Source organism: Lactuca virosa, chromosome 9, assembly GCF_052849685.1.
Source record: "Lactuca virosa cultivar CGN04683 chromosome 9, Lactuca_virosa_CGN04683_v6, whole genome shotgun sequence".
Taxonomy (NCBI): domain Eukaryota; kingdom Viridiplantae; phylum Streptophyta; class Magnoliopsida; order Asterales; family Asteraceae; genus Lactuca; species Lactuca virosa.
The window spans coordinates 95933747-95957245 of NC_136434.1; the positions used below are offsets into that span (position 1 = coordinate 95933747).

The following is a 23499-nucleotide window of genomic DNA, read 5'->3' on the forward strand; positions in this document are numbered from 1 at the left end:
TCTCAAAACAAACTAACATAACTTGTGAACCTAAGTACAAAAAATACAAACATAAATACGTTGATCGCAATTACAAGTGCAAATATTACATCAAACTCAGAACACCATTTCGCATCAAAACTCAAATACAATTTTACAATACGAAACCCAAAAAATGTCTTACTTAATTATTTGGGGTTGTGAAGCATATATTAAAAGAGATACTTCTAACAAGCTTGACCCCATATCCCAAAAAGTGTATTTTTGTGGGATACCCAAAAGAAAACATGGGCTATTACTTCTTCCAGAAAGAAGAGAATCGAATGTTCATAGCCCGAAAAGTAGTGTTTCTTGAACCTGACTTTATCTTGAATAAATCAAGTGGGAGCCCCATTGATCTCGAATAAATTCGAGAAACACAACCTTTAGTTGAGAATGATAATCAAGAAGGCATTGTTGAACCTGAAACTATCATTCAGATGCCCGATAACACACCAACTATACGACGCTCAAGTAGACCTTGTCATGAACCTAACAGATTTGGATTTTCCTAAATAGGAAGTCTTCTTGATAATTGTAACGCCCGCAGATTCAGACTAGACAATTTAGAGATAATAAACGTTAAAAATAACTTTTTAATAGAAGATTATTTAGGATAAATAATCTTAACCAAGTTAAAGTATATTTCATAATGATTTTGTGCATATAAAGAACGTTGAAATCCGAATTAGTATGAAAAATTTATGCTTCTTCAAAGTTTCGCGATTAAACCGACACAACTCTGCGTATCGTAAAAAGCAAATTTTTGATAAATTACTTTTTAGCCTTAGTGATATAAATGAAATTCATAGCAGTCATTAACCGATAGTGTGCATATAGAGAACGTCCAAATCTAATTTCGTAAGAGGAAGTTATGGTTTTTCAAAGTTTCAGCACAACAGTGCGGACACAGAAATCGAAATTTCAATCGGTTGATTGTTTGCTGAAACAATATAAACAAGAATAGAAGATCTCGTTAATAGGAGTACAACGGTATAAAGACAGTAAAAAACGGACGCCGGATGAGAGAGTTATGCATTTTATACAGGGTTTAACAGTCTAAGCCTGTGTGAAATAAATAAAGTAAAAACCAGCCGACAGAGTCTAAATGAAAGTTGTAGATGTTGTCGAGGGATTTCTGGGGATATAAAGAACGTCAAAAACGGAGCTCTTATGTATATCATCAGGTTTTCCAACTTGACCCACTCAGTTTATTTGTATCACATGTATCGATGTGAATGTACATTAAACTAAGAGATTAAAGAAGATGTAGATCATTAGTATAAATTAAATGTTTGTTTATGCTTATGTTTTGTATCAGTTATGACATCCCAAGCTTTTATAAATCAATGAAAAACATTTCTTCTGAAACACCTTGATTTGACATTATATCATGTCAATCATATTTTTGGGACCAATTCCGCAATAAAAGAAATACTCTATTTCAAAATAAGCATAAATAAGTTTTTTTAAATGACCTTAAATTTGGGATGTCACAGCTGGTATTAGAGCATTAGTTTAATTGAACTAGGAGTAAGGATTTATTTCTAGACTTAATTTAGAATGCTAAGCAATGATCATGAGATGCGTGTCTGTTATATTTTAGGTAGTACACCTGAATTGACACGAGCATTAACTTACTTTACGATAAGATGCCTAATTTGCTTAATGTACAAAATGACTTATGCATGCTATAGATATAAGATGCCTTAGATCGCCTATCTAGGTTGCTATTATCAGATATAGGGTCTGTTGCTGGCCTAGAATTAAGAAATTTTATGTGTTCAGATTTCTAAACGTTTAATTATGGTATTAGAACTGGCATGTAGCTCTTTGGAGTAATAAGGAGGATTACCTGTCTAAACCTTCTTTATCTTAAATTCCTCATCTCGAATGACTACTTTGGTATGTAGAACATCATGGCTAGGATACGTAGTGGATTAGGAAACAATAACATAAATCGTCAGCTTGAACCCCGTGTAATCGATCATGCACCTAAAGTAGTGTCGGTAGTTAAACTCCTAACAACACCAAGAGTCCAAGCAATGATGCGGGCCATGATGGCAGAACAAAAAGAGGAGATAAGACGACTAATTCGTGATATTGAGATAGAACCCACTGCACTTTTTGTGCAGCCAGAGCTCAATGGGGAGCAATCGAAAGAAGGAAATTACAGTCGGACCGTTAGTCAAGCTGAACCCCGATTGTTAGGAGAAGTAATCGAAACAAAAGGGTTAGGCAAGATGGATGTAAGTACAAGGAATTCATGGGTGGCAAGTCGTCAAGTCTTTCTGGAAGCCCAACACCAATAGAAGTTCTAGAGTGGATCTCCGAGATGGAAATGGTGTTTAAGAGTTGCGACTATAGCGACCGACAGAAGACCATCTTAGCGTTCAGACAACTAAAGACCGGAGTATTAAGCTGGTGGAAGTAACTAGTTGACTCCATGATAAAGGGAGAAGAAGGGGAGACGTTATCGGAAAACTTTCTGGAAGAATTAAAGATGGAATATTGCGTTGAGCAAGATCTTCTGGAAATCAATAATGAATTCCAGAACTTAAAGAAAGGAAAGATAAGTGTCAGCGAGTATGCAATAGCTTTTACTGAGAAGATGAAGCTGGTCCCTTACCTAGTTCATACCAAACTATCCAAGGTGAATAAGTTTGATAATGCACTACCAGAAGATTTTGGTTCGAAGGTGAAGCTAGCTACTACTCTGAAAGCAGCCATCTGAGCAGTCAAGAATGTAGAGACCCAAATAAGAGAAAAAGGGTTTGGAGAAAGCTGAGAAAGGAGAGAAAACAAAGCTGAAAGGATCTTCAAAGTATGATAAGAAAGGAAGATTCTCGAAAGCGGATCCCAATGACAAGAGATCTGGAGGTAGCAGTGAAGCCAAGTGGTGTGAGAAGTGTAGGAACAAGTGTTATGGGAGATGCGATGGAGAAGTGACTTGCTACAAATGTGGAAGGATGGGTCATTATTCAAGATATTACACGTTTGATGACAAGAAGTGTTACGAATGTGGAGATAGTGGGCATATTTCAAAGAATTTCGCAAAGAAAAAAGAAGTAGCAAGGTAGAATGTGCCACCAAAGCCGAAGGCAAGGGCATATCATATTATCCTTGACGAAACAGCAATAGGTCGAGAATAGAAAGCAGCTTATCCAAAGTTTGGGATATGAAGAAGATAAATGATTAGTATTAGGTGATGTAATAGGCATAAATGAATCTTGTAATCGTTCTCAAGAAATAATATAATCCCTAATTATGTTATATGAATCAATGTGTTAATTTGTTGTCTGATCTTCTTGTACGGTGACTTAGTGAAATGCGAGACAATACTTGGTACGAGTATGAGTAGGTGTGTAAGGTAGTAGATGCCTATACTACCGGAAGCACATGACTCACACTTAGATAAGGGAAAGTCACAAGGTTACTAAGAATCTAGTAATTGAACCATTATGTTCATTTCTATCATTACCTTCATTTCGGTAGTGAATATAAAAATATTCCGAACTTAGTGGTCATCTCGAATTGAGTCCGACTAATCTACAAAGTAATTTCGACATAGTGTCTGACTTTAGTCAAATATCGAAGAAGGAAAGATCGAGGCAATCGAAAAACGGATTGTAAAAGCATCATTACAGCTTAACAGCCAGTAGCTAGACATTTCTACCTGTTATAATGAGATTATATAGCATTAGAACATGAAGGAAATTATCTTTCATGCTAGAGTCTGACTCCAAGAGACCTGAGTCTAACCATTGCGTCATACGATGAGAGGTTATTGGAACATGAACCATTCGTCTGTTATGGTAGTCGAAGTAAGGATCTTAATTTAGGTTAAGAAAGAGCAGGAGCCTCCAATGGAGATCGAATTTAGTAGGGAGAGTAGGTGCAACACCGTTAATGGTCAAGAAGTTTCAGAGTTAGAAACTCAATAGAAAGGACATAGGAGTTGTGGTCATCACCTAGGATGGAATGGTAACATATGGAGTCATTATACAAGCCCTGTGTCGTTGATGATTTTGGAAAGTAATCATCCTAAGGGGGAGATGATTGTATGTAACAACCCATTATTTCACGTCAAACATGACTTTTTGATAAATGATTATTTAGAATAAATAATCTTATCTAAGTTATAGTATATGTCACAAGGTTTCCAAAAATATAAAGAACGCCGAAATCCGAGTTATAACGAACAAGTTATGACCAATCGAAGATCCGCAACAGAACCGACACAACGCTGTGCGACGTAAAAAGTGAGCTTACAATCAAATGATTTTTACCTGTGATAACAATCACACAAAAGGTTATCTTATGTTTTTAAATATTTTGTTAACAATAAAAGATTACCAAATACTTTCAAAATGATTTAAAGTCATGTAGACTCTTTTTAAATACTGTTAAACTCTTCGAAAAATTGTTAAACTCTTTTAAAATGCTTTTAAATGTCTTTTAAGTTTTTAAATTATTATAATTATCATAAAAATTACATATTTATATATGTGTAAATTATATAATTTGGATTCAAAAGATTTAGAATATATAATTTAACCCCATTTCCTGTTCCTTGTTTGGTTGTGGGCTTGGGGTAAAGTTACATAATTGAAGGTCTAATTAATCACAATTATATAAATATTACATTTATATAAATATAAAAGGGTTTTCAAACTGTTTGGTACTTTTTGGTACAAACAGTGAACTTCATGTAATAGTTGTATTACCGGTTCTTACCAACTGTTAAACTATAATAGGTATAGTTTAGAAAACACATTCATTGGTACTTAACAGAAAACGAGTAGAAAACATTCCTTAGAGAACACATTCATTGGTACTTAACAGAAAACGAGTAGAAAACATTCATTAGATAACATCAATCAGAAAACAACCATATAAACTATATTTTATATAGTTTATGAAACTGACCTACTGAGTATTTATTTCCTAGTAACTTATCAATATTTTATACATAATCATTAACATAACACTTATGAGACTACCTTCATGTACTTTTCTAAGTACCAACAAAAGTCCTGAAATTATAACCAGAATCTCCTTGAGTGGGAGCGTGACAATTATGTATAGATCTATACGGGACTGACAATCCCGCACCAGAGCTGCTTGCAACAGCTAGGTCGGCAGACCTGTGGTGACAAATGCTGTAGCTTTTGCGACACCTGAAGAACGTCGTGTTCAGGCCATCTAGTCATAGTATGGTTATAATAACTCACAATTTTGGTATTGAATTTAATGATTAGTGTATGAATAAGTAAAACTTCACATAGTTTTATTTTTATAAAACTATAATACAATATTTTACCAGTTTAAATATGGAAATACTATTTTCGTATTGGAAAACGCCTTTTCTTTATGATTTTATGTAAACTATAATACAATATACCACTTAGAAACCAGAAACTTTCACCCTGTTTACTTATCGTATAATACATCAGAAAATATAGGATTTTCTGGGGGGGGGGGGAAACGTGTTTACTTTATCAAATAACGAGAAAACAGATTTGAGTTATAAAATAATACTTATGAACTCACCAGCTTTAATACTGATCCTCTCTTTCAAAATAAGTTGTATTCTCAGGAATCCAGTAGACAGGTGCACTCCCAGAGCTTTTGAGAAGACAGCCTAGTACCGTGTTGCATCTTTTGTCTTTTACTATATCTACTTTTGATGTTGAGCATCTAGTGTTTGAACACTTATGTAAAAACTTATACATTATTAATGCAATGGTTGTTGTACCTTGATTACTATAATGCATGTGTTGTGATACATGAAATGACGTCCTCCACCCCCGAACGTTTCCGCCGTTCCGGTTTGGGGGTGTGACAGATTGGTATCAGAGCATTGTTTATAGTGAACTCAGTATATCAGTCATAAAAGATATACAACTATAAACACATTGGGTTAAAAACACTCTGACCAAGAGTTATACTTTAAAATATAACAATATTTTATAAAAGTATAAGTACATGCAGAATATATATATACTAGAACGAATATCACAAGAGAACAAAACAAAAGTATTTGGATGTTGGACACTGTAGTTAAACCTGGACAGTTATGTAATCATATCTGTGATCAATATAGCCTGATCAACTATATTTATTTGAGATATGACCAACATGTGTTTGGGAGTGATTGTGGTGTTGCAACAAGTTTAAACTTACCTAGTTACCAGAAGAATTCTAGAAGCAAACATAAAGGTTAAAATACTATAGGAGTAGTTTAGGATGCTATAACAACAAAACTGAAAACTTATCAACTTCTTATATCTAGAAGTTCAAGAATCAAAAATATAATTAAAATACTATAGAAGTATTTTAGACACCATAAATAACTTTAGGGAATTGTTAAAAAGACCTTTTATGGTAGGTCTATAATTACTAAGTGTATACGTTAAAGTTATATATAGATGAGATTTTATAGACGTAGAATAGGTGATTTTCACTCTACTTCCTTTTACTTGTTTGGATGTGGTTTTAGAGTAGGATCACTTATTCGAAGGTCTATTTGATCTGGATTATTTATAATCGGTACACACTATGTGATTATAGAAAGACCGGAATGGATCATCTTCGTAAAATTGTATTTGTAACAAAAATGTTTTATTAATCTCATAGATTCTTTAGACATTCCCATTCTCGTGTAAACCACTTAGATAGATGTAACCACCTCACCATAACAACCAACCGAGGAATCAACGAGAATCCAGCAGAGTTTCATTAGGAGGATTCCGAGAAAAAACAGATGAGGAGTAAAGAAACTATAGAAACCACCAAATGCCTTTACCTTATTAAGGACACCGATGAGAGGTTCGCATGAACTTCCGAGATTCGAACTCTCCATTATGAAGTAATGGGGATCACTGTCAGAATCGAAAGTAAGACGACACAGGAATTCAATATACCTACAGAAGAGAAGGACATCATATAGATATCAGGAGAGAACAAATCTTTACCGCCAGGAGTATAACATATAACAGAGGAAAACCACGTGTAATACATGCGAAGTATTTGAGTACTTTTTCGTCACTCTAATAACTAGTAAATCGATTCAACCTAGTGAGTTAGTGATTATACTACTCACGTTAAGTATTAAGTTTATCACCTTTTCCTGTCACGACTAATAACAGTAAATTGGATCACGAAATCTCAACTGAGAGTGATTATTTCTCAAATTCATAAGTCTAGTTTATGTAGACTCTATTATAAATTGTTTTCAAATCTTTTCGAAGGTTGGAACATGATATCCACCAATCAAGATAACTTAGTTTGGACGACACTCGGTTTATAACCATTCTAGAAACTTACTTCTACTCTTTACCAGGAATGCATCATAAGGATGTAGGTCGAAACATTGAGAACCATATAACCAAAACGACAAATTTTTAAGTAGATATAAATGATTAGAATACATCTAGAGACAACTATCATTGCTCAAGAGATCATTTATTTCTCATCGTGTAATAGAATCATGCCTCCGAAGAAACGTAACGAACCCTCCGGTAAAACACCAATCCTTTAGATAAATTCAGCTACGTTTCAAGTTGTAGTCACACCGTACTTAGGAAACCTCCCACACTGCAGTAAGTGCAACTACCATCATCATGGAGCTTGCCGAATACTGCATTGCAATAGATGCAACATGAAAGGGCACACCGCCCGCTTCTGTAGGACTCCGGTCGAGTTCATCGCTTCAACTACCAATGTTGGAACCAATCCAATATGTCATCTTTGTGGTGAAATAGGACATTACAAGAGGGACTGTCCAATAGAGAAGAACGACGGGGGAGCGGGAGGAGTTTGACCCCAGAGAATGGGGAAGCATCAAAGAACCCTGCTATATTTTTGGTACGCTTCCAAACCCTAATAATTAATTATAATTATAATTACTCTCTCGTTCGAACCAAATTGCAGCATTCATATAAAAACTGAAAACCCTAGCAGGTAAGATATAATGGTTTAGTGTATACATTAGAGTCATTTATAATTTAGATTTGTAGATTTAAAGTGAGTAATCCCGCCTCATTTCCCGTTCCTTGTTTGGTTGTGGATTTAGGTCAGGGTTGCTCAGTCAACTGTCTTACCAATCTTAATTATACATGACTTGTGTACACCTAGGGATCATTTCATGAAAGTTCATTATTTCAAATTCTCAGAACCCTCGTATTGTTAAGTACTCGCCAATTTCGAATCAAAAAGGGGTTCGCAGCAATAATAACAGAATAAAACCGAAAGCGCTGAAAACTTATGTACATAGGATAGTTCATCATCTTAGTAATCATTTCTTCCAGAACGAATTAATATCTATTTCGTCGAGAAGTTCCGACATCCTCATCCGACATGGTTTGGCTTGGTCTTTACCATGAAAAATTCTTATTTTGTGTAAAAGAACTTTTTCCTTAATCAGCCGTCAGATGAAATTCTTCCAATCCATAACGCAAACCCTTATATCACCTCTCACTTCAAAACTTCAGAAGTACCTGATATGTGCATATCTACACATATGTTTTACATCATATCTTAATACTTTTAGCTGTAATTATGCTTATTATAGAACAAAAGGTACTTATTATACTTAATATCTGTTATGTAGCATAAAGTCATTCTCGGGAGCAATATGGAAGCTAGAAGCAGGAAAATACGAGCTTAGACAAGAAGAAGACAAAAGAAGGATGTTGCTAGATAGCTTGACCCCTCGTCAGTATTTTGACCATATCTCATGACTCGTAACTCCGATTAAGGTGATTTAAAATGATCTGAAAACTAAACACAATTTCGGACGACTTTCATGTTTTGAGAAAAGTCGGATTTTCAACCACCACGACGTGGTGACCCCACCACGACGTGGTGAATGGAATCTTCTCGATTCTTGACGCTAGCTTGGGGAATACGGGATAAACACAAGGACCACGACGTGGTGCTTTTACCACGTCGTGGTGTCGAGATTTTTGGAAACTATATATATATCGGACATTAGGTCGATTCCAGAGGAGATAGGGTGGAAGGCTGCGACCATTAACAAAAAAATACCCTTCCAAGACCCCTTTGAGGGCAGAATTCAAGTAGAGATCAAAGGATAAAGATATTGGACCAAGGATTCGCATCTACACATTCGGTTTGCCTAGTTTAATCATGATTAGTCTATTTTCCCTTATGTTTATGTGTTTTCCAGCTGTGATTATAGGCTAAAAACCCTTGCTTTCGTTTAGTTAGATGAAACCTAAAACTATGAGTTAGTTTCTTACTTTATGGATTATATGAATTTGGTTTATGCATGTGTTTGATTATCATTACCTAGCATGTTAAAGGTTGTAACTTTGTTGCTTAATTTTAAGTGTAGTGTAGCTTAGGGACCTTTAAATTACATGAACTTGATTACATAGTGATTTAGTGACCATTAAATTGCTAGAGCTAGGATCGACCAAATCTTAGATAAGTAATAAAAGTAACAAATTTAGTTGTGCTAGAGAACATAATTGTGACCATAATTGTGTTTGTTTAGATACATCTTACATAGTCCATCTATAATGAATAACTAATTTTGTGTTTTGCTTATGTATGACCATACAATGTAGTTCATGAATTGGTGAAAATATTAGTAAATTTGGACTTGAATTGCTAATTACAATAACTTGGTAACCAACTTCATTAATCCATAAATAAGAACTAACCATAGGAAAAAAGGTGGATTCGAAACTAAACGAAAGTGTTTTAGTATATTGATTACAATCGTTTTTATTCAAGTGCTTAAGTTTTTCTGAACTTGTAAAATTAGATAAAACCCCCACTTTTAGTTGTTTTTCTTAGTTTAGCTTTTAGTAATTATTTTATTAATTAAATACCGTTCTCTGTGATCGACACCCGACTTACCCAAGCTATACTATAATCTGACTAGGTACACTGCCTATATGTGCATAGTTAGTATAAGTTTGTTAGGTTATAAATTTAAAAGTTGATAGGTATAATTTGTGCACATCAAGTTTTTGGCGCCGTTGCCGGGGAACGACTTATTTGATTTTTAATTTAATTGCTTTTGGTTATTCGATCCTTTTTGTGGGGTAGAAACCACAAAAAGTTACTTTTGTTTCATTTGTTTATTTTAGTTTTTTTTCTCTCTGAGACGCAACCACGTCATGGTAATCTTCACCACGTCGTGGTCTCGCTTAAGTTAGTTTTTCATTTATTTGTTTTTTGTTCCTTTTACGCGTGTTTTTCTAGTTTTATTTTAGCAGTAAATATGGGGGACATCATGACCATGTCAATGGAAGAGTACAAGCGACATATGAGGAATGAAAACAGATGGGGTCTTGATCCACCAAAAATCCCAACCACGACAAAGTTTGAACTTCCGGGGCACATTATTAATATGTTAAAAGAACTACCTTTTTATGGGAAGGAGCACGAAGACGCTTATGAGCATATAGAAGAGGTGGCGGAGATTTCACATTATTTTCATGCACCAAACGTGAGTAAAGATGCGGTGATGCTACGACTTTTACCGGTCACATTGAAGGGTGAATCAAAAGAATGGTTAAAATCACGACATGGGCTGATTTTAAGACTGAGTTCATCAACCAATTTACTCCTCCTTTGAAAGTGGCAAAGCTTAAAAGAAACATCCAGAATTTTGAACAATTGGAAGGGGAGTCTCTATATGAAGCTTGGGAGCGTTACAAGAGATTGTTACGACATTGCCCTCAACATGACTTGAATGTGCAACAAGAAATCTTGATATTTTATGATGGAGTCAATGTATGCACTCGTCAACTTCTAGACTCACAAGGGCCCATGACAAAGAAGGATCTGGCTACTAACAAAGCTTTAATTGAAGAATTTGCCAAGCATTCAAGGGAGTATCACAACCCAAGGGGGGAGGATATCACGAGAATAAGAGCGAATGGAGATGGAGCTTCTGATGTCCTAACAATGGTAATGGCAAAGCTCGATGCCATGGAAAACAGGCTCACAACGATGGATGGATCAATTAATGTGGTACACGATAGATACGAATCTTGTGAAGGATATCACTCTGTAAGGGATTGTGAATTGGAATACAACAAATAGAGCATAATCTCTACCAACTAGAACGAGTCCAATCCGAGAAGATAGATGCTCTCGAGTCAATGCTATTTAGATTCATGGAAGCTAGCGAAAAAAGACATGATGCAACTGATGTAACACTTAAAGTTCAACAAGAATCTATTTTGAGCATCCACACACAAGTTGGGCAATTAACAAAACTTGTACAAGAAAAGCTATCGGATCTACCTTCAAGTACAGTCGAGTCAATCCCTATGGCTCAAGTCATGACCGTTGATATAGAAGAAGATGATGAATTGGTGCATGTGAAGGATCTTGAAGAGGAATCTAATCAGTCACTCGAAGTAAAAAATAAAGAAGAAGAGTGTTGTGATTCTGACCAGTCACCACGACGTGGAGGCAATAGTGCCACGTCGTGGATGAAAAAAAGTGATTATGATTTTTCTGTTATTAAGCCATATCGACCACCTCTCCCTTTCCCCTCTCGTGCCAATGAAAATCTAGTGAAGCAAGAAAACACGAAGTTCCTTAAGCATGATGAATTTGAACGCATGAAGGAAGAAGCGTGGGAAGAATGGGAGGAGCCTTTACCAAAAGAGCAGTTGGAAAAAGAGGTGAATTATTCGAAACCTCAAGTTTCAGCGCCTATGATTTTTGAGGTGTTTGCTTTTACAAGACCACCAAATCACGTCACAGAGCCTATTGAAGAAAAAGAAGAAGAATATGATGAACCTCATTTTGACAAGAAAAACCCAGAAAGAGACAAGACAAAATCTAAAGACACGGGGATAAAGAAAGAGCACAAGAGGAAACATAAAGAAGATGTCAACCCAACAATGCAAGAAAGCTCAAGAAAGGCATTCAACAGACGGGTTGCCTATAAACGAAAAAGGCTCAAAGTGATGGAGAACGGGGAGGTTACACTTCCACCTGACGCAACGTAGAGTGGGAAGGAGTCCAGCTCACGACTCTTCAAAAAGAAGCGCTTCTCGGGAGGCAACCCGATGTTTTTAGAGTTTGCATTTTCTTTTATTTTCTTTAGTTTTAGTTTTTTTGTTTTAGTTTTATTTTACCTTAACCGAATGATGATGCGTTTCTCTAGTTCTTGATCTTATTTTATAGTGTTGAACGATAGTGAAGCAGTGAAGGAGCTTAATTTGAAGAAGCCGTGCGATTTTTGAAGATCATAATTGAAGAACAAGTTTTTGAAAAAGTGTGGGGTTCCCACATAATGAAGAAAAAAGCATTTTGAAGCATATTTACTGAAAAGAAGACAACACGACGTTGACATCATCAACACGTCGTGGTAGTAGTTCAACACATTTTTTCAAGAATGGTTCTTTAATTTCATTCGATCCGGCACATTTGAATTCACAAGAAGAAGCTTCCCAGGTATTATATTTAGAGTCCGAGTGAGGGTATTATTGACAAAAGAAGCTTCTTTATAGAGAAAGATTAGAACGACGAGAGAAGCAAGATTTGAGCAATTTTTCGGGTGTTTATTTGCGTCAATAAGTGAGGAGTCATGCCTAACAGCTTCGTACATTCGTTGGTGCCACATATATTCCAGAAATCAGCTCATTCTGGCACCGATTATTGCAATTTCAAGACCAACACGTCGTGGTAATCCCCACCACGTCGTGTTGTCGCAGTCAGAATACCAGAAAAATAATTTGTTTGAGCCACCACGAGGTGGTGAATTCCGCCGCGAGGTGGTGCTTTTCAAGTCCGTTATTCGAGTCTGATCCCGTACTTTTAGTAGTCTAAGTGTTCAAGAGTGGCGTTTCCAACTCTATATTGAATTCCATGGTATGGATGAGCTGTTCCCACACAATTGAATTTTATTTTTACTCCATGCTGAAGTAATGTCCCGGCTGCCACGACATGGTTGACACTTTCCTATGTCGTGGGGGAGTTTTTCATCACATCAGGAGGCTGCCATTCTACTTTCCAATTTCGTTTCCATACTTTAGAGCAAGCTAGAGATCCTACACACGATTCGAGATGCATCTTCTATCCTAGGGGAGTCTGTTCCTTTTTCTCCTTTTTATTGCTTTTAAATTATTTTATGCATAGAATTAGGGCATTGTATGTAATAAGTGTGGGGTAGGGGGTCGAAAAAGTAAATTGCTAGAAAAGTAGTAAATTTAAAATTTTTTACTAGGTTTGAAATAATAATCTAAAATTTTAATCTAGTAATAGTTTGAACTTAAGTTGCTAGTATTATATGGGATGATCCGATAAGAGCTCAAATGTTTAACTGAGCCAATATATGATATAATATATTTGTGGCTTCCCATTCCTAGTGAAAAGTCATGAGATATGAAAGGTAATCTGGTAGTTTTTATGGCATAATATGTTTTGTAGCCTAAACCTGAAATCTATCAAGGAAAGCTTATGTAGTCATTGCACATAGACTAATACATTTAACCAATAAAGGTTGAAGTTAAGCACCCATGCCTAAGCATGTAGGATTTGAGAAAAAAAAGTGAGATACATGTGAAAAAAAAAGAGAGAGAAATTACCGAAAAGTTGAAGAATTTTGGAGCTATCAAGTATGAAGATCAAAAGATCAAAATTCCAAAAGAAAAAAAATGAAGATACCAAAAATCGAAAAAAGAAGGTGGTGAATTCAAAGAAATCAAAGATCAAATATCAAAGAAGTGAAGAATTCCAAGAGCTCCAATTTGGTATCTAAAGTTGTAATTTCTAGATTATGTATGCTTGGGTTGCTTAACCAAAAATACACTGAGGTTAAGAAAGAGTTCTGGGGATTGATTCGGAGGGTTGCAAAAATGAGCGTCGTATAAACTAAGGGGTGAAGGTTCATAAGGATTGTGAGTATCTAGGATTGGGGAAGTTGTTAGGATTTTAGACACAAATATGCGCATTGAGGTCTTGGTATAATGGCTGAGTTCAAAATGGATTGTTCTATATGATGGTGGTGATGAAGGTTTGAATTATAATTAATTGGTTTGCTTGAGGGCAAGCAAAAGATAAGTGTGGGGTATTTTGATATGTGCATATCTACACATATATTTTACATCATATCTTAATACTTTTAGCTATAATTATGCTTATTATAGAACAAAAGGTACTTATTATGCTTAATATCTGTTATGTAGCATAAAGACATTCTCGGGAGCAATATGGAAGCTAGAAGCAGGAAAATACGAGCTTAGACAAGAAGAAGACAAAAGAAGGATGTTGCTAGACAGCTTGACCCCTCGTCAGTATTTTGACCATATCTCATGACTCGCAACTCCGATTAAGGTGATTCAAAATGATCTGAAAACTAGACACAATTTCGGACGACTTTCATGTTTTGAGAAAAGTCGGATTTTCAACCACCACGACGTGGTGACCCCACCACGACGTGGTGAATGGAATCTTCGCGATTCTTGACGCTAGCTTGGGGAATACGGGATAAACACGAGGAACACGACATGGTGCTTTTACCACGTCGTGGTGTCGAGATTTTTGGCAACTATATATATATATATATATATATATATATATATCGGACATTAGGTCGATTCCAAAGGAGATAGGGTGGAAGGCTGCGACCATTAACAAAAAAATACCCTTCCAAGACCCCTTTGAGGGTAGAATTCAAGTAGAGATCAAAGGATAAAGATATTGGACCAAGGATTCGCATCTACACATTCGGTTTGCCTAGTTTAATCATGATTAGTCTATTTTCCCTTATGTTTATGTGTTTTCCAGCTGTGATTATAGGCTAAAAACCCTTGCTTTCGTTTAGTTAGATGAAACCTAAAACTATGAGTTAGTTTCTTACTTTATGGATTATATGAATTTGGTTTATGCATGTGTTTGATTATCATTACCTAGCATGTTAAAGGTTGCAACTTTGTTGCTTAATTTCAAGTGTAGTGTAGCTTAGGGACCTTTAAATTACATGAACTTGATTACCTAGTGATTTAGTGACCATTAAATTGCTAGAGCTAGGATCGACCAAATCTTAGATAAGTAATAAAAGTAACAAATTTAGTTGTGCTAGAGAACATAATTGTGACCATAATTGTGTTTGTTTAGATACATCTTACATAGTCCATCTATAATGAATAACTAATTTTGTGTTTTGCTTATGTATGACCATACAATGTAGTTCATGAATTGGTGAAAATATTAGTAAATTTGGACTTGAATTGTTAATTACAATAACTTGGTAACCAACTTCATTAATCCATAAATAAGAACTAACCATAGGAAAAAAGGTGGATTCGAAACTAAACGAAAGTGTTTTAGTATATTGATTACAATCATTTTTATTCAAGTGCTTAAGTTTTTCTGAACTTGTAAAATTAGATAAAACCCCCACTTTTAGTTGTTTTTCTTAGTTTAGCTTTTAGTAATTATTTTATTAATTAAATACCGTTCTCTGTGATCGACACCCGACTTACCCAAGCTATACTATAATCTAACTAGGTACACTGCCTATAAGTGCATAGTTAGTATAAGTTTGTTAGGTTATAAATTTAAAAGTTGATAGGTATAATTTGTGTACATCAGTACCCATGCGAGGGGTACCACACCTTCTAGCCCGCCCAGTAGATAGGAAAGTGGAAGCGAAAAACACCAAAGAAGTATCAGAAGTCAGTAACCACTCGTAGAATACCCAATAGACCTCATAGGAAGACCACTTGTGCCGTAAGTCAAGTTCGAGAATAGAGACTAAGAACTCATAAGGTTAATCTATCGCTGCTAAGTGTATACACAAGAGTAGTATATAATTTAGACTCAACAAGATTTAGGATGTGTGATTCCGCCCTATCTCCTGTTCATTGTCTGGTTGTGGACATGGGGCAGAGCCACCCATCCAAACGTTTTGTCAATCTAAATTATATACGACTTGTATACACGAGGTAATGGTGGATGAACCAAGTATGAGTCTTATCATGAACTTTAGAGCAAGAGCCTGCAGGCTTACTACAACAACCGGAGATACCTGAGTGGAAGTGGTAGCGGATTGCAATAGGGCTTTATAATCAAGTTACCCAAGACAACAGGTGGACTTGATACCATTTTGGGTGATCGTCGACAGATTAACCATGTCCGCGCACTTCCTGCAAATTGAAGGAAACAAGAAAAATAGAGAAGCTACTAGAACGTGTGTCCGATAGATTAGTTGACTGCATAGTGTTCCAATATCTGTTATCTCCGTTTGAGATAGTAGAATCATCTCCCAGTTCAGTCAGTCACTTCAGAAATCTCTGGAAACTAGGCTAGTCATGAGCATAGCCTACCATCTTTAAGCCGACAGACGGAACGAGAGAACGATTCAAGCATTAGAAGATATGCTAAGAGCATATATGATCGATTTTGGTAATGCTTGGGATACCCATTTACCACTTATTGAATTTTCATAAAACAATAGGTACCACACCAGCATCAAAGTTGCTCCATTTGAAGCTCTCTATGGCCGTAAGTGCAAATCTCCTCTGTGCTGGGCTGAAGTGGGCGATACAAAACTAGCCAAGAACCAAGTACCCAACAATACTCTAACTGAACCTGAAATCATTCGAGAGACCACAAAAAAGATTGTACAAATCCGAGAACAACTAAAAACTTCTAGAAATAGACAAAAGAGTTATTCAGAAAAACGGCGAAAACCCTTGAAATTCCAGGTTGGTGACCATGTCTTATTAAAAGTCTCACCATGGAAAGGCTTGATACGTTTCGAAAAATGTGGGAAACTAAATCCGAGATACATCGGACCATTCGAGATGCTTGCTAGAATCAGTCCAGTTATTTACAAACTCAAACTGCCACAAGAACTTAGTAACATACACCCTACTTTCCACATATCTAATCTAAAGAAGTGTCTATCCGATGAAACACTTTTTATTCCACTCAATGAAATCAATGTAAATAAAAGTCTACACTTTGTAGAAGAACCAATAGAAATCATGGATAGGGAAATCAAAAGAACCAAGCAAAGTCGTATCCCGATAGTGAAGGTTCGCTAGATTGCAAACAGGGGACCTGAATTCACTTGGGAACAGGAAGATTAGATGAAACAAAAATATCCACATCTTTTCCCTAGTCCATGAGTACCACTTTAGAAATAATTTCGGGACAAAATTCCCTCTAACGGGGGGATAATGTAACAACTCATTATTTCACGTCAAAACATGACTTTTTGATAAAGGATGATTTAGAATAAATAATATTATCTAAGTTATAGTATATGTCACAAGGTTTCCAAAAATATAAAGAACGCCGAAATCCGAGTTATAACGAAGAAGTTATGACCAATCGAAGATCCGCGACAGAACCGGCACAACGCTGTGCGACGTAAAAAGTGAGCTTACAATCAAATGATTTTTAGCCTTAACAATCAAAATGAAAGTCGTAAAATACATTAAACCGAGAGTTTACATAAAAAGAACGTCCAAATTTGACTTCGTATGAGGAAGTTTTGATTTTTCTAAGAATCGGCATAGCAGTACACAACCCGAAACTCGAAATAAAGATTGAGTGATTTTTAGCCGAAACAACCTAAAAGAGAATCGAAGATCTTGTCATTTGTAGTTCAATGGTAAAAAGACAGACAAAAACGGATGTCCGATGAAGAAGTTATGAATTTTTAACGGACTTTTCCTGTCCCGGCCTGTTAAAAATATAACTTTAAAAATAAAGTCAAAATTAGCCGACGGAGTCTAAACGAAAGTTGTAGAGCATGGTCTCACCTATGCGTGGATATAGAGAACGTCAAAAACGGAGTTCGTATGCTAAAGATATGAATTTTTGAAGTTTGGAAAAAGGAAGTACGCCCCGCGTACAAGAGTACACCCAGCGTACTCGGAGACTAGGCCTCAGATCATCCACGTCGCCCCTTCCTTCGCATGCAACACGTATTACGCGCAGATTGACACGTCCGAAGACACGCATCACCGAACGCCCAGCGTACCGAAGTTACGCCTAGCGTACTCCGAGGTTTCAACCTCCTATAAATAGGATGCGAGGCTGAGTTTTGTTTACAAAATTCAATACCTCTCTCCTCTTAAACACTCATTTAATCCACTTTTAACCCCACGAAGCCTCGGGAACACCCCTAACACCTGAAGAAAGCCCGGAGCCCCGAAGTCCTCCAGAAAATAATCTTTTCCTGTCGAAACTCTGCCCGTATAGAGCCCAGTTTTTCATTAGAAACTCGCGATTTCTTCGAGAAAGATCATTTATAGAAACGAAACGCTGCCCAAATAACCACTTATCAGGTGAGTTCATACCCCTATAATCTACCTTTTTAATGATTTTAAATGCTTTTAGGGGGGGGGGGGGGATACAAGTTGAACACAATTAATATTGTGTTAATATTTACCTGTGATAATGATATTGCCATATTTATACATGTTTTTAGGCAATATTTAAGTATATTTTTATTAATATTTTGGTTATTTGCATGGAATAATGATACTTATAAGGTTAAATTGTACTTTGCAGCCGAATAGAAGACATTTTGAAGAAAAGGGACTAAAAACGTCAAAGGATGGAACTTTGGAGGATGAAGACTCAAAAGAATAAAAATCCAGCAAAAACGCGTACTCACGACGTGAGTTGGAGTATTCGAGAAGATAGACATCGGGAGGAAGAATCCTTATTAAACACGGATAATTACGTACTCACGACGTGAGAAATACTTGCTCACGTCGTGAGAATGGAAAAATCAGAAACTATATATTTACTTAATCATTACGACTTGAGGGACTTTTTGGCCAACTTGGAGGGTTCCTGGAGACGAAATTCAGAGGGAGAAGAAGTCTGGAATTAAGTTGCTTACCAAGGAAGAAATAAGAGTTCATATCAGCTTAATAATTTGGTACACTTTAATTATGTTTTTGAGTATGAGTTATTTGAGTTTGTTTGCTAGTATGTCCAGCTAAATCTAGCTGCTTCTGTTAGCTCGATGAAGCTGGAACTCATGGTTTCAATAACTTAGTTTTGATTTACTTGTTGGTTATGACTTGTGTTTGATTGATTGAACCTAGCATGTTTGATTTAATATTTGATTGCTTTAAATTCTTGTTCTGTGTAGTTAGTGAATATGAAGCTGCATGAATTTGAATACCTAATAATTCAGTGAACACTAGTTTATTAGAGCTAAGATTAAACCAATCTTAGATAAGTAATTGAACTATTGAATTAGGCTGTGCTAGAGAACTCATATTATGATCATAAGTGTGTTTTTCAAATCAATCTTACATGGCTCCAATTCCATTAAATAATTGATTCTGTGTTAACTATTGTGTGACCATACATAGATTTACATGAATTAATTCGAACTAACAGAAGTTTTTTGTTTACTGATTGAATTTGTGTTAAAGAATTAAGTTTATCTAAACTTGCAAAATTAGATAAATCCCCTTCCTTTGTTAGTAATTAGGTTAATTTAGTAGTAGATAGATTAATTAGACAAAACCGTTCCCTGTGATCGACACCCGACTTACCCGACTATTCTATAATTTGATTAGGTACACTGCCTAGGTGCAATTTAGTTAGTTAAGTTAGTTAGGTTATAAATATAAAATTAGGTGTAGCTATTTGCACGCATCAAGTTTTTGGCGCCGTTGCCGGGGAACAGCTTAATTGTTAGTTGATTTATTTGCTTTAGATTAATCGATCCTTTTTGTGGGGTAAAACCTGCAAAAAGTTACTTTTTCAGCTTAATTTTTTGTTCCAGTACTCAACTCACGACGTGAGTGCAGTAGTTTTTTACTTTTTCTTCGTTTTTCTTTTCTGTTAAATTTTCTGCGACAACACGAGGTGGTGATCTTTACCACGTCATGGTGATCAGTCAGTAGGCTACTTTTAGTTAATTTTAGTTCAGTTTACGTTTTTATTTTTGTTTATTTTGCAGAAGTTCATGACCAGAGGCTCTAACACACCTTTGGTGCCACCACTTGAAGATCCAGAGTCAGCCCTTTACAAGAAGACAGATAAAAACGCAGAAGTGAACCAAACACCAAAGAAGAAACCTTTCCAAGATCTCAAATCTGTCTTTACAAAGAAGTCTGGAAAGAAAACGGGAGAGTCGAGTTCATCTTCAAAGGACAAGAGCAAAATAGAAAGCTTAGATCAAAAACCTATCCCAACCGAATCCGAATACGAATCCGAGGCCGAGTTTGGACTGTATACGAGTGAACCAGAGAACGAGCCAGAAAACGAGATGGAAAACATTGAAGAGATGTCCATGGGAGCTTACAAGAAGCGTATTAGAGACGATGTTGGTCCAGGGTTAATACAACCCGCAATTCCCGCTACTGCCACATTTGAGCTGAAAGAACACATTCTTACCGCACTAAAAGATATTCCATTTTATGGAAAAGATCATGAGGATGCTTTTAAGCATCTAGATGAGGTCAATGACATTGCAGATTATTTTAATGTCCCGAATGTTAATAGAGATACCGTCTTGCTAAGGATGCTTCCCGTTACTTTTAATGGAGCTGCGAAAGATTGGTTAAAAGCACTTCCACCTGGTACAATCACTACTTGGGCTCAGATGCACGAACAATTTTTAGACCAATTTTTCCCACCATCCAAGATAGCTAAACTCAAAAAGGCGATAGCCAATTTTGAGCAACAGCCAGGGAGTCACTTTACGAGGCATGGGAGCGCTACAAAGGGTTGCTAAGGAATTGTCCTCAACATGACCTTAACATTCAACAAGAGGTGTCCATATTCTATGATGGGGTGAATGTCTTGACAAGGCAACTCCTTGATTCTCAAGGGCCACTGACAAGGAAAAATCCAAGGGAGGTTAAGGAGTTAGTTGAAGAATTTGCAAAGCATTCTCGTGAGTACCATAATCCAAGAAATGAGGGAGTTAAAGGAAGCAGGGGTGGAAATTCTGCAGACATGGCTACTGTAATGGCCATGCTTGATACAATGGACAGAAGAATGACAAAAATGGACCAATCAATTCATGCTATAAGAGTTGGATGTGAAAGGTGTAATGGTCCACACTTGACTAAGGATTGCAACTTGGATGAATATGGGAAGAAAAAGGCTCAAGTTTGCTACTCGAGTGGGGATAAGTATGATGAAGATTGGAGAAAACCAAAGAAGGAGTGGCTGCCATATGATGAATACAAGAAGTAGAAGGAAGATAAATATAAGCAGACAGGTCGAGGCTTCTACCAAAAAGAGCAACCACCAGCTGAGAAGAAGGTTGACTTGGAAAACATTTTGAATCGATTTATGGAAGCTTCCGAGAAAAGGCATGATGATACCGATGCAGTGCTAAAGGAACACATGAAAATGATGAAAGAACAGCAGACAATGATGATTGACCAGCAAGCTTCATTAAGAAATCATCAAGCATTGATCCATAATCTCGAAGTCCAAATTGGTCAACTAACCACTTTGGTGAGCAACAAATTATCCTCAAAAATTCCCGAAAAGAATGCTCAATCCCATGTTATGATGATCGAGACTGAAGAAGAGGTCATCTCTGAGTTCCTAGAAGCATTAGAAGTGGAGCCAAGGCAGCCCGAACCAGAACCAAAGAAGTTAAAGATCGAAAATCAAAATTCTGCTGAAATACCAAACTCACGACGTGAGCCCGCTATGCTCACGACGTGGGATCAGTCTGAACAGAAAACTCCAAAAATTGTTCCGGCTTATCGTCCGCCTTTACCATTTCCATCCCGAGCTGACCTTAGTCCATTGGAAAAGGAGCATTTGGAGTTCATAAAACACGTGAATGGTATACCAATTAATACTCCTTTTGTCGGATCATTAGCCAAAATTCCCGAGTATGCAAGGTTCCTACAAGACTTAATAGACACTCGTCAACAATTGAAGAAAAATTCCAAAGTCATTTTAAGTGAAAAAAGTTCAAAAGTAGTGATGGGAGAGTTACCTAAGAAGATGGGAGATCCTGGACGCCTCACTCTTCCACGTAAGTTTGGGAATAATATGAAGATTTATGCTTTAGCCGATTCTAGGGCTAGCATAAATTTAATGCCTTATTCATTTTATCAGAAGTTGAAGGCTACAAAAATGACTATTCACATGGCAAACCGTTCAGTGACACAACCCCAGGGCATTGTGGAAGATATTCTAGTGAAAATTGGGAAATTCGTTATTCCAATAGACTTTGTGGTTTTAGATATGAAAGAAGATCCCAATGTTACGATTATTCTTGGTCGCCCATTACTTAATACTGCTGGAGCTTTGGTTGATATACGCGAATCCAAGCTCACTTTAAGAGTTGGAGATGAGAAGGAAATTTTTGGAATAAAAGAAGATTTCAAGGGAAATGATGTTCAAAATGAGGTTTGTAACATAATGAAGACAATGAACTTGGGGAATTGGAGAATTTGATGGAAGAAGAGATGAAAACAATTCAACAAGTCAAACGAACAAAACCGAGAGCATCCGTCCCAGTTTTTAGTTGAAGTCATTGCCTATACAAATACAACTTCTTGGGTAAGTAAGGAAAGCGATGAAGTATTGAGTGATGAGGATGAAGACAAGGTTACATCTAAGGAGACGAGTCCGGTGGTGAAAGAAGAAAAGATTCCTATGGAGCTTAAAAAGAATGAAGAAAAATTGGAGACTAAAGGGATCAAAAGAAAGCTTGATGTAGACGAGGTGAAAGCTAAAAAGGAGAACTCGAAGAAGGCGTATATTAGACATGTCCAAGCTTACAAGAGGCGATGGAAGGAGCAGAAGATTCAGTTGGTGGTGGACTCTTTAGACGATTCAACATAGGAGGCACAGAGTCCGGTTCACGACTCCATCAAAAAGAAGCGCTTCTCGAGAGGCAACCCGAGCTCGGTTTGAATTTTCTTTTCATTTTAGTTTTTGTATATTTAGTTTTTAAGAATATCAATTGTCTCATCATCTAATAATCCTCTGAATGGTAAAAATCAAGTGTGGGGTTTCTTAAAATTAAATGGTTTAAAAAATTCAAGGTTAGTAATAATAATGAAATTAATTTTTCAAACAAGAAGCGAGCTTACAACGTGAGCACGTATGGCTCACGACGTGAGTCTAGACTGATATACGGACTGGAATACTTTAATGATTAGCCCATTTAGAATACTCCAATAAGTGTATTAGCCCATTTCCGCTTGATTAAACAGTCCAATTGTTTTATCCCACATATTACTCATGTCGTGAGGACTATAATCTCACGACATGAGCAAGAATGAATCGGGACCACCTGATTAAAGAAAGCAGAACACATTTGACCTATCTTTTTCTTATCCCTCAAATGCCGACAACTTCTTGGTCCCCCACACACACTCGATTTCGGCCGATTCCACTACATTTTACTCTTGTGTTCACATTAACATCAATCTAAGGTACACCAATCTTACTTTTAGTGTTTAATTTTAACTTATTTGGTTGATTTAGGTGTTAGGGTTTGTAGTTTATTTGAATGTC

The 23499-nt window shown here is 36.4% G+C and overlaps 2 non-coding genes across 2 annotated transcripts; both read right to left on the minus strand.

The window, feature by feature from the left end:
• Positions 1-10641: 10641 nt before the first annotated feature.
• LOC145141591 (small nucleolar RNA R71) lies at positions 10642-10748 on the minus strand. The gene has a single exon (XR_013722785.1). It is a non-coding gene; the product is annotated as a small nucleolar RNA R71 (small nucleolar RNA).
• A 9905-nt stretch (positions 10749-20653) lies between these two features.
• LOC145141687 (small nucleolar RNA R71) lies at positions 20654-20759 on the minus strand. Its single transcript, XR_013722882.1, has one exon. It is a non-coding gene; the product is annotated as a small nucleolar RNA R71 (small nucleolar RNA).
• Between the last annotated feature and the right edge of the window lie 2740 nt (positions 20760-23499).